The sequence below is a fragment of the Condylura cristata genome, unplaced genomic scaffold, assembly GCF_000260355.1.
Source record: "Condylura cristata isolate star-nosed mole 26May11 unplaced genomic scaffold, ConCri1.0 scaffold00028, whole genome shotgun sequence".
Classification (NCBI taxonomy): Eukaryota; Metazoa; Chordata; class Mammalia; order Eulipotyphla; family Talpidae; genus Condylura; species Condylura cristata.
In genome coordinates, this window is record NW_004567129.1 from 24,982,699 (window position 1) to 24,993,216 (window position 10,518).

A 10,518-nucleotide genomic window follows, 5' to 3' on the forward strand; every position below is an offset into this window, starting at 1 on the left:
GAATTGGGCTGTAAGCCAGGGGTGCAGGGGGTGAGAGGATTCACCAGAGACAGAGTGGGGAGCAGAACAGGTGGATTGGCCAAAACACACTGCTGAGGGGAGCAGCGGGAAGACAGGAGAGGTCTGATGTGCCATGTGGTTCAGCTCCCTGCCCGGGGATCGAACTCATGTCACAGTAGCTGCAGATAAACTTTATAGTGCTGTAAGTTAACACTTTGGGCCACCAGGGAGGCCTGGTCCCTGGATTTTGGGGCTCAGACCTGACTTACTGCTGGGGAAGTGGCTGCCCTGGCCCACAGGAGGAACAGGTACATGGCAACGCCAGTGAAAATGGAACTCTGTGCCCTTTGTGCTGCCTGCTCTGCAAGATCCCCAGCTTCCCTGGAGAAATTAGGGGCCTGTCTAAACTGTCCAGCCTCCTCGACCTGACACCCTCTCTGCTCAGTCCCACCTCCAGGCTGCGGCTCTCACGATGCCCCCTCCCCAGACTACCCCCCTTCACCCCCTGAAGACCAGACCATCCCTCACTCATCCTCTCCACCAAATCTCTTCCTCCTCACACCTTGGAGCACCTGCCTGGTGGGGCTGCCTCACTCGGTTGGATCTCCCATCTCTTGCCACAGCTGGGACAGTGAAGCCAGCGTGTTTCATAGAAACACAATGGAAGCCACCTATCTAATGAAATTTTTACAGTAGTTAGTAACATTGAAAAAAAATCAACAGAAGCTGATGAAATTCATTTTCCACGGACTTTCTTTTTTCTTTTCTTTTTTTTTTTTTTTAAGATATATTTATTTATTTGTACAGAACTGGGCTACAGGCCAGAGATGGGGAGGGTGAGAGGATTCACCAGAGACAGAGCAGGGAGCAGAACAGGCAGATAGACAAAGTACACTGCTGAGGGGAGCAGCGGTCGGGTCAGGAGAGGTCTACCACACCATGTGGATCTCCTGGGGCAGGCGGGGATTGAACTCATGCGGAAGTGGCTTAAGTTTCTTTGTGCTGTGCTTTAACCCGCTGCGCCACCAGGGAGGGCCCCACGGACTTTCTTTTTAAAGTGTCATGCTGTCTTTTGGTTTAAGCTGGCCCAGCCAAAATAATTTCACCTCAGCAGCAGGTCATCAATATTAAAATTGAATAATAAAATATCTTTTCATGTCATAGCTGGGCTCTCTGAGTCTTGGCTTACACGGGAAGGTTCCCAGTGAACTGGCTTAAATGAAAAAGCGAAGAGGGGAGCGGGGTGTGAGTGGAAGGTGAGCAGAGAGCATTAGGGTTCTGATTGGATTGAATGAAAGGGCACAGCGGCGTTTCACTCCATCGCCGCTAGCTGGCAACCGCGAGCACAGCACGGAGAGCCCGCAGTCTAAACGCTGCATCCCCGCACGCCCGGCACTGGAACGCTGCAGGCCTATGAGAGCCCAGTAGCGGGGGCCCGTGGTGGGTTGGATTTCCCTGAGGTCCAGATGGGTAAAAGTTGCTGATGTGCTAATGCAGAGGGCCGCACGTGTGCTTCAGAGGTGAAGTTCTCAGGGGAGAGCAAGAGGACACGGATGGTGTCACCTGGGGAGGCTTCCTAAGCGCCACCTAGTGGCGCAAAGACTGGCTTGACGAGCCCATTTTCTCGCTGGTCCTCCCTCCATCCTTCCCTCCGCCCTCCCTCCCTCCCTTCATCCTCTCAGCAATTACCGATCAAGCTTCTGCTGTGTGACGAGTACCGAGCTACCTGCTGGGAATATCTGCTGAACAAGATGGCCAAGCTTCCTGCCTTCACAGAACAGAGAGTCCCACGGGAGAGAAACCATCGATAAAGGAGCCAGCAAAGGAGAAGAAACTTTTTCTCTGAAGGAGGGAGGTCAGAGAAAGGAGTGGGAAGTGGGGTGCGGCCACTTTAGCCAAGGCATTAATGGCCTCAGGGATGATGAAAGGAGCCTGCCCCACCTGAGCTGGGGGAAGACCGCTCCACGTAGAGGAAACAGTCGATGCCAAGGCCCTGGGGCAGGAACTGCTTTGTGTAGCAAAGCAGCAGAAAGATGGAAGCCAGACAAGAGGCAGGAGATGACCTGAGAGGTGCCCCAGGCTGGGAGGGGCCGCCTGGAACCTCTGCCAAGTCAGCTTGGCAGGTGAGAATTTCCCTAGGTACAAGAAATTCAGAATTTCGGCAGGTACAAGAAATGTTTTGAAAAGGAACCATTTTTCCAAAGAAAAATTGCTTTGCCCTACTACTTATAATTTGTGTGGGTCTTGAGATCCAGGCTTTTTCTGGATTATTTGTGTGTGTGTGTGTGTGTGTGTATTCTGTTTATTATTTATTTATTCTTCCCTCCCCAACTATCCCTTATATTCCTGTATTAAACTTTTTTTAACTTGTGGAACCCCAAGTTCTTGTACTTTTCATAGGTGCTGCAGGTCCCTTGCGGCAGGAACAAATATCCCTGTTTTATGTCCCTTGTCACAGGGGTCAAGTCACCAAAACATCTTCATTGTTCACACCAGTGAAGGTACTGATGGTGGTTTTTCTTTTTCCTACAAGAACTGGGGTGTAGGCCAGAGGTGCAGGAGGTGAGAGGTTTCACCGGACACAGAGTAGGGAGCACAACAGGCTTTGTATTGAAACACACTGCTGAGGGGAGCAGTGGGCAAGACAGAAGTCTGCTGTGCCATGTGGGTCACCCTCTGGCCAAGGAGCAAATTCGTGCTGCAGTGGCTGGGGACAGCTTCACAGTTGTGTTTAAACTCCTTGAGCCATCTAAATTTTTAATCTACCTGGAGCTTACTTTTCTGTATGGTGTTAGCAAATCACCCAACTTCATTCTTTTACATGTGGCTTCCCAATTTTCCTGGCACCGTTTATTAAGGAGGCTCTCCTTTCCCCCTCACACAGCTAGGCTGCTTTATCATAGATTAAGTACTGTAATATAATGGATTTATTTATGGGCTTTGTATTCTATACCATTCATCCATTTACATCTTTTTGTGCCAATAATCATCGTTTAGTCCGCTACTTGATAGTAAAATTTGCAATCAGATAATGTGCTATCTCTTTTTCTCCTTCTCCCCCAGGTTTGCTTTTGAGGTTCGAGACCTTTTCGGGTTCCTTATGAATTTCAATGTCTTTGTTCAATTTCTTTGAAAAATATTGCTGGCAACGGGGAGTGTGTTAAATTTGTGTATCATTTTAGGCAAAAGCATGATTTTGACTATATTGATTCTCCCCATCCCTGAACAAGGGAATCCTTTCTTCTTCTGTAGCCAAGTCTTCTGGTAACCTCTTGGAGTTCTCAGTGTATTAGATGTAGTTCCAAAGTATTTAGTTCTTTTTGAAGCTATTAGAAATGAAATTATTTCTTTAATATGTTTGCCTAGGGTTTGTTGTTTGTGTATAAAAAGGCTTGGGTTTTTTTATGTTGGTTTTGTAACCTGCCACTGTTCTATATTGACCTTTGGTTTCTAATAACTTTTTGATGGAAACTGAGAATCAGAGAGGTCAAGTAACTCCCCTAAGGCCACAGAGCTGGCACAGAAGCAGGGTTTAAACTCAAGTAGGTGCAGAATCCATGTGCTTACACACTCAGTCAGCCACCATGCTGCTCAAGTTAAAGGTGGTTCTGGGCCCCACCTTATTGGTGCTAAGCATAGAGTCTTAGTCATTCCTGGGGTTCTCTAAAAGAGATTTTGGAGGCATGGTAAGTAACATGCAGAACCTAGAGGTGAACTCCTGGCCTTCAGGCCATCGGGTGACCCATCCAACACTGGGAAGCCAGGTCATCCATCTCTCTCCACACACAGGACGGGCCTGGGGGTCTTTGGCTCTGAGTACCAAACAGTTTCCATCAGAGACCCACAGCTGCATCATCCCTATCACTCTTTGGCTTTTTACTCAGTGGGCCCTGCCCAAACCAGGGCCTTGGCGAGTGTCCACTGCTGGCATTTGGTGGCTTCTGTAACCCGACCCTTAGCAAAGAAAATGAGAGCTGAATGCAAAACTTGATCATAACACTTGAACTGACTTATTGAGAAAAAGCGTATTTCTTCTTTGAAGTGTGCTCCAGTAATGAATGCAGCACCAAAAATAATATTCTAAAGCCCAGCCTGCCTTCTTCTGAGTTAGCAAGACCTCAGAGCTTTTAAAGTTTTAAAAAAGGAGACAGTGCAAGAAAGTACCTATCATAGTTCTAGGCCAGAGTACTCTATTCTCGAGAAGAGGCACTGAGTCAGATCAGATTTCACTTCTCAGCTGTGCAACTCTAGAGAAGTTACTTGACCTCTCTGAGAGGTCTCTACCTGCTAAATGGGGCTATGCTATTCTGTGTCACGTCACTGTTATGAGCATTAATGAAATAGTGGATGAAAGCAGGCATCCACTAAAACACCTGCCTGTCACCTTTTCCCAAGAAGAGGAAGTGATAGATGCCAAGGTCCCAGGAAGGCTAAGGTTCCTCACTAGGGTCTGCCAAAATTTCCCTTAGAAGCAAATGTATTCTTCTTGCCCCTTCTGACCCCAGACACCCTACCCCAAACTTCCCAACAGGAAGTGGATAAGGGAATAGACTCAGAATGAGTCCTGTCTCAGGCCTCCCTGGTTAAGTTTCAGCACTATGAAGCTATGTGGCCTGAGTTCAATCCCCACCCAGGGAGCTGACCCACAAGGTGCAGCAGACCGCTCCTGTTCACCCGCTACTCCCCTCAGCAGTGTATTTTGATCAATCTGCCTGTTCTGCTCCCCAGTCTATCTCTGGTGAATCCTCTCACCGCCCTGTACCAGTTCTTGGATGAATCAATAAATAGATCTTAAAAAAACAAAACAAAACAAAACAAGAGTGAGTCTTGTTTCATGACCAGATGGAACTTCAGCCTTCATCCCTGTGGAAGCTCTTACCCACAGTGGACACTGCTCCATGGACTGTCCGTCTGGGGAATGTGTGGGCAGGGAGGGGAGGATGTTCTGGGGTGGTCCATGGAACTACAGCAGCAAAGCCAGGCACCAGAACAAGAGCTGGTCCCGAGGACCAGATGCCAAAATCCCAGAACCACAACTTCCACCCTTGCTCTCTCTGCTCTGGACCCAGGTCCGAGAGAGGTGGTGACTGGTGATCTCAGCTCATGGCCACACCATCTGCTGCGTCGATGACCTCCACGCCAACCTCCACATTCCTTCCATCACTGCCCTGAGAGCATTCACCAGTCTGTCCCCCATCTGCCCCCTTTATCCATCACCACAACCCACCTCATGGGCCCAGCCCCCATCTCCAGGCGTGAGCCTGGACTTCCTCCAGATGCCTCCTCTGATGTGGCCCTCTCCCTTCCAATCAATAACTCACGTTTTAGCATGAAAAGTGGATCTGCCCCCCTCCCCTGCAGAAAATGCTCAGAAGTTTTTCGCCTGAACTCCGCGATCCTGTGGCACTAGCTCAGCTTACCACTATCTCCCAGCCCCTCTCTTCCTAGCTCGTCTGACTGCAGAATATCTCTACTCTTCCCACTGCTGATTTCCCCTCTTCTTCTCACCAGCCAGCAGAAGAGCCAAGAACCAGAGCCCAGAGAGCACTCTGAGGGAGGGCTGAGCCCTGTGGCCCCCCACTGTGGATGCATCACCTCAGTCAGTCTCTCTTTAAAGAGTCACTCACTGGAGCCCGTGGTGGCGGATAATTCTGTCTGTGCCGAGAGCCAATCCCTCCTTGGGCAGAAACTGTCCTTGGATGCTTTTGAAGCTCCCCCGTGGAACCCCAGAAGACACTTGTAGTTCGGTGTCTTCTTCTCTATGCTAAAATCCATGTTTCTCTAATGGTGTTATCAAATCTCAGTCATTTAGGTAGAAACTAACATGGGATCCTGTGACTCTGAGGAGTGTGAATGGGAGCTAGGGGTGTAGAACATTGCAGAGAGGTGGTGGAGACACAGGAAAGGGAAGTCGGAAGAGCAATAATAGCCTTAAAGTAATGACTTAAAGTTTCTGTGAATTTAAAGCACTAAAACTATAAAAGCCACAAAGAGATACCACTTTCCTCCATTAGGATCGCTATTATGAGAAGGAAAGGAAGAAAAGAAGAAACACTGGCAAGGATGTGGATGGAGCCTGGATCCTTGTACATGGCTGGTGGGAATGTAACATGGTGCAGCTGCTGTAGAAATGTTTGGCTGTTCCTCAAAAGGTTAAGCCTAGAGTGAGCAGGTGACCCAGGACTCCTACTTGCGGGTAAATTGGCAAAATGTAGAAGACAGGATCTCCAGAAGCTACTGAACCCTCAGGGTCAGAGCAGCATTTTTGAATAACCAAACAGTGTCCATCATTGACCCAAGTGTCTCTCAACTGATGAATGGATAAGTGAAAGCTGGTCTGTAGGATGGAATAGTATTCAGCCATTAAAAAGGAAGGAGAAGGCCTCCTTGGTGGAGCAATGGGTTGTCTCAGCATTATGAAGCTAGCTGAAGGTACTGCAGCATGAGTTCCATCCCCAGCCAGGGAGGTGGCCCACATGGCGCAGCAGGCCTCTCCTGTCTTGCCTACTGTTCCCCTCATCAGTGTGTTTCAGTCAGTCTGCCTGTTCTGCTCCCCACTCCACTCTGTCTCGGGTGAGTCCTCACACCCTCTCTCCCCACCTCTGGCCTGTACCCCAGCTTTTGTATGCATAAATAAATAAATCTTAAAAAAAAAGAAACAAGGCAGATAAATGCCGGTAAAAATAAGTAAATAAAAAAGAAGGAGATTCTGATACAGGTAGCAACTTAGATGAACCTTGAGGACAGTATGCTAATGACCTAAGTCAGTCACAAAAGACAAATACTGCACGATTCTACTTCAGTGATCCATATTCACAGAGACAGAAAGCAGAATGGTGGTTGTGGGGACTGCGGGGCAGGGAGAGTGGGGGAGTGATTGATTAATAGGTATAGCATTGCAGTTCAAGAAAATGGAGATGGATGGTGGCGAGAGTTAGAAAAGTCTGTGAATGAACTTCACATCACCGAACCACACTCTTAAAAACTGTTAATGTGATCAATGTTGTGCAAAATATTTTACCACAGTACAAACTATCAAGGATAAATAGACAAAATTCCAGGTGGGCACATTTCCATGGAGTTCTGCGGGCCCACACAGCCATATAGGAGTCTCTGATCTGGAGCAGTGGCCTGATGGGGTGTGTGGGAGGGGGAGAGCCGAAGTGGAATTGAGCCTGCCCCACCCTGTGAGGCACCCTGGGGCTCTCACCACAGACCCCTGACCAGCCCTGGGCTCCGTCCATGTGGCCATTACAACTCTAATAGACCTGTGGCAGTAAAATTATTTCACCTTCAGTATTGAGCAGTAATTTAAAAATTATACATCTGGAACAGTGGTAGTAAGTACATCATAAAAGCACCATTCCAAAAGAAAAGTCTTTCATTGCAATAAAAATGTTAGCACCGGGTCACCCCCTCGGTTTACATAACCCTCTCCACAGTCATTTTGAGTGATGAGAGCCCTCCAATTTTCAATCAAAGAGCTCCCCTTGGCCTTGCCAAGGCCCTCAGACATGCCCTGAAACAATAATCATTGGTGTATTGATTTGGGACAGAATCAATCCAATTCAGTCCACCTCACTAAATTATTAATGGAGCAAGCCCATCAGAGCCCTGAGGCTTGTTAACAGAAAAGCCTTGTCCCTTAACCCTGTTGCTGCCACACAAATAAAGGTGACAGATTAAGAAAGCTTGAATCCAGAGGTGGCACAGGGAGCCCCAAGGCTGGATTAGGAAAGGTCAGGACAAGCACACACCCCCCTCCCCAAAGAGTGTCTCCTTTGGGATCAGATGGCTCAACGAAATTCACATCGGGCACTTGTGGGAGCTGCACACAGCCACTGAGAGGCTGTCCCCAAGGTCAGGGGGACTTGCAGCCATTAGCTAACCATCCTCCCCTGGGAAAACTCCTACTCAGTCTGAAGAGCCCAGATCAACCATTCTCTCTCCAAACTCACTGCTCCTTCTGTACCGTAAACAGATCTCTGCAGGTGCACGCATGATGCTCTTGTGATTTTCAGGGGTTTCTATGTCCTTCAGTGTTTGGCCCATCCATACAGGTGATAGCATGCCTGTGACTCCCCATTGCAACTCTGCTCCCTAGAGTCTCTGCCTACCTAGAGGCGAAGCAGCTGCTTCCACAAACACTGCTTTCTCTTCAGGTCTCTGTCTCTTGTGTCCTAAGCCCCAGCCTGCAGGAAAGAGTCCCCTCCAGCATCTGTGAGGCAGGGAATCCAGCCCCATCCCATTCTCCTCACCTTCCTGTCCCAGCCCAGCCCAGTGCATGGTTCCTGTTCTTCATTTCGTTCTTTTTTCTTCTTCTTTTTTTAAAGATTTATTTACTTATGATGCAGAACTGGGGTACAGGCCAGAGGTGCAGGGGTAGTGAGAGGATTCACCAGAGACAGATTGGAGAGCAGAACAGGCAGATCAACGAAGTACACTGCTGAGGGGGGGGCAGTGGGGAGACAGGAGAGGTCTGCTGCACCATGTGGGTCACCCCTGGGACTGGGGATCAAACTCGCACTGAAGTGGCTGCTGCTAGCTTGCAGTGCTGTGTCCTAACCCATTACACCACCGGGGAGGGCCCCTGCTCTTCATTTCTATCCTGACTAGATACAAAACTAAGTACCTGTGACCCACGCATCACAGTGTTTTATCTGCTTTAAATTTTCACATAAGTCATAAATTGCTTGTATCTACTAACAGTTTGCTTTTTTCACCCAACATTATGTTGAGATTTATCCACGTTGATTTGCACCCATTTAGTTTATTCACCTGGCCACAGTGAAAATTCTGCATTCCAATTAGGGGGCTGGCTTAGGGGGGTGCTATTGCCAGTAATGCTGATACAGACGATGGTTTCCCAGTCCCTAAACTCTTTCCCTTAGCTTGACCCCGATAGGTATGAGGCTTCATCTCTGGGCACTAGGTCACCCTAGGGCTAACCTGGAAATGGGGTATTAGGTAGTTCAGGTGTCAATATAGGCAGAGAATAAGTTTGTGCCAGCAAATGCAGTTACCAAGATAAAGCCTATGTCAAAAAACAAAAAGCCAAAAAAATATATATTTTTTAAATAGAGAGGGTCATTTTTTTTGTTTTAGGATCTTGCACTATTATGCAAAAGGAACAGTTGGCTTTAATCAACCTGAAGTCCCTGGGGGTTGGGAGGGTGGGGGTGTTCCCTGCTGTGTGGGTTTAGGAGGGTGGACAGTGGGGTGTGAATGGATAGGGCCCCCCCGGAGTTTTAGACACAGTGATGTTTTGTGGTTTTTATTACTTGGTTCATAGGTGGGAGGGCACTTTGATAAGTCTATACAGGAGTCACATGTCTCCCCCTTTCGCCTTAAGACTTCTGAGACATGGGCGGAATGCTGATGACTTCGCTTGCCAAACCTCCACTGAAGCAGAAAGCAAACTCGAGTAGAAAGGAAACTTCAGGCCCTCCCTACCAGTGTCCCTATTCAGGTGAACATTTTTTGTTGCACAGAAATGCCCAAAACCTTGATAAGTTTGGGGGAAATGTTTATCCCGAAGGCCCCCAGGCTAGTGTTTTGGCCACAAATAATTTATCGTGTGATCTTGATTTTGAAATCCTTTCAGACATCTCTCCAGAAGTCTGCTTTGGAAAAACATCACCAAAGAATTCAAACAGAGAGAAGAAGAAAAATCAGAGAAACAGAAAGCTGTTTTTTCCAAAATTAAAAATGAAAATCCAGTTGGTCTGCACAGTGACAGTGAGACAGCGAGTTACTCTTCTACCACCTCCACTAGGTTACACCAGCTGCTTCCAACTTTCTCTCCCACACCGAGAACATTAATAAGGGCAGAGAGGGGTCCCGAGCCTCCACTCCGACAGAACATACCACGGGGGACACCTCTGGGGACTTCTGATTTCGCATCAGTCTCAGGAAGGAGACTCGCTTCTGCTGGACCTAGCCCACCCCTGCGTCTCCTCAGGTTTCTACCTCTCCTGACCAAGCTCTTTAGCCAAGAGGTCCCAAGTGGCTTCCCCAAGCTGGAGAAACAGGCCTCCTCTCCATTTCCCACTGCCTCTGCGGAAGGAGGCTTGTACTCAGGGGTGGAAGGAATGTCCACGGTTTCCAGAATGTCCACGGGTGTCTTCAGGCCTTGTGCTCACGGACAGATCCATCTAAGGGAGGCCACAAGGACCACTTGGCTTGTGGCAAAGGAAAAGGATGGGTCAGAGAGGCATGAACAGGGACATCTCTCTGGGAGCAAGGCCACTGCTCTGTCCTGTCCTCAGGTGCCCTAAGCGGGCTGCGGAGCTGCGCAACGCCTCCCTGTCACTTTCTACCAGTCTGCCCTCCGTGCGCCTCCCCAGGACAGCGAGCTCGGGAGGGCCTGGGAAGAGGCCTGGCAGGAGTTGGCCTGGGGACCTTGGGTTCTCAGCCTGCCTTGTGCACTGGGATCCAGGGCCAGAGGGCGCCGACTGGACAGGGCCCCCCGCTGCGCGGAGCTGTCCAGCACCAAGGCGGGGCGTGCACCCCGGCCCG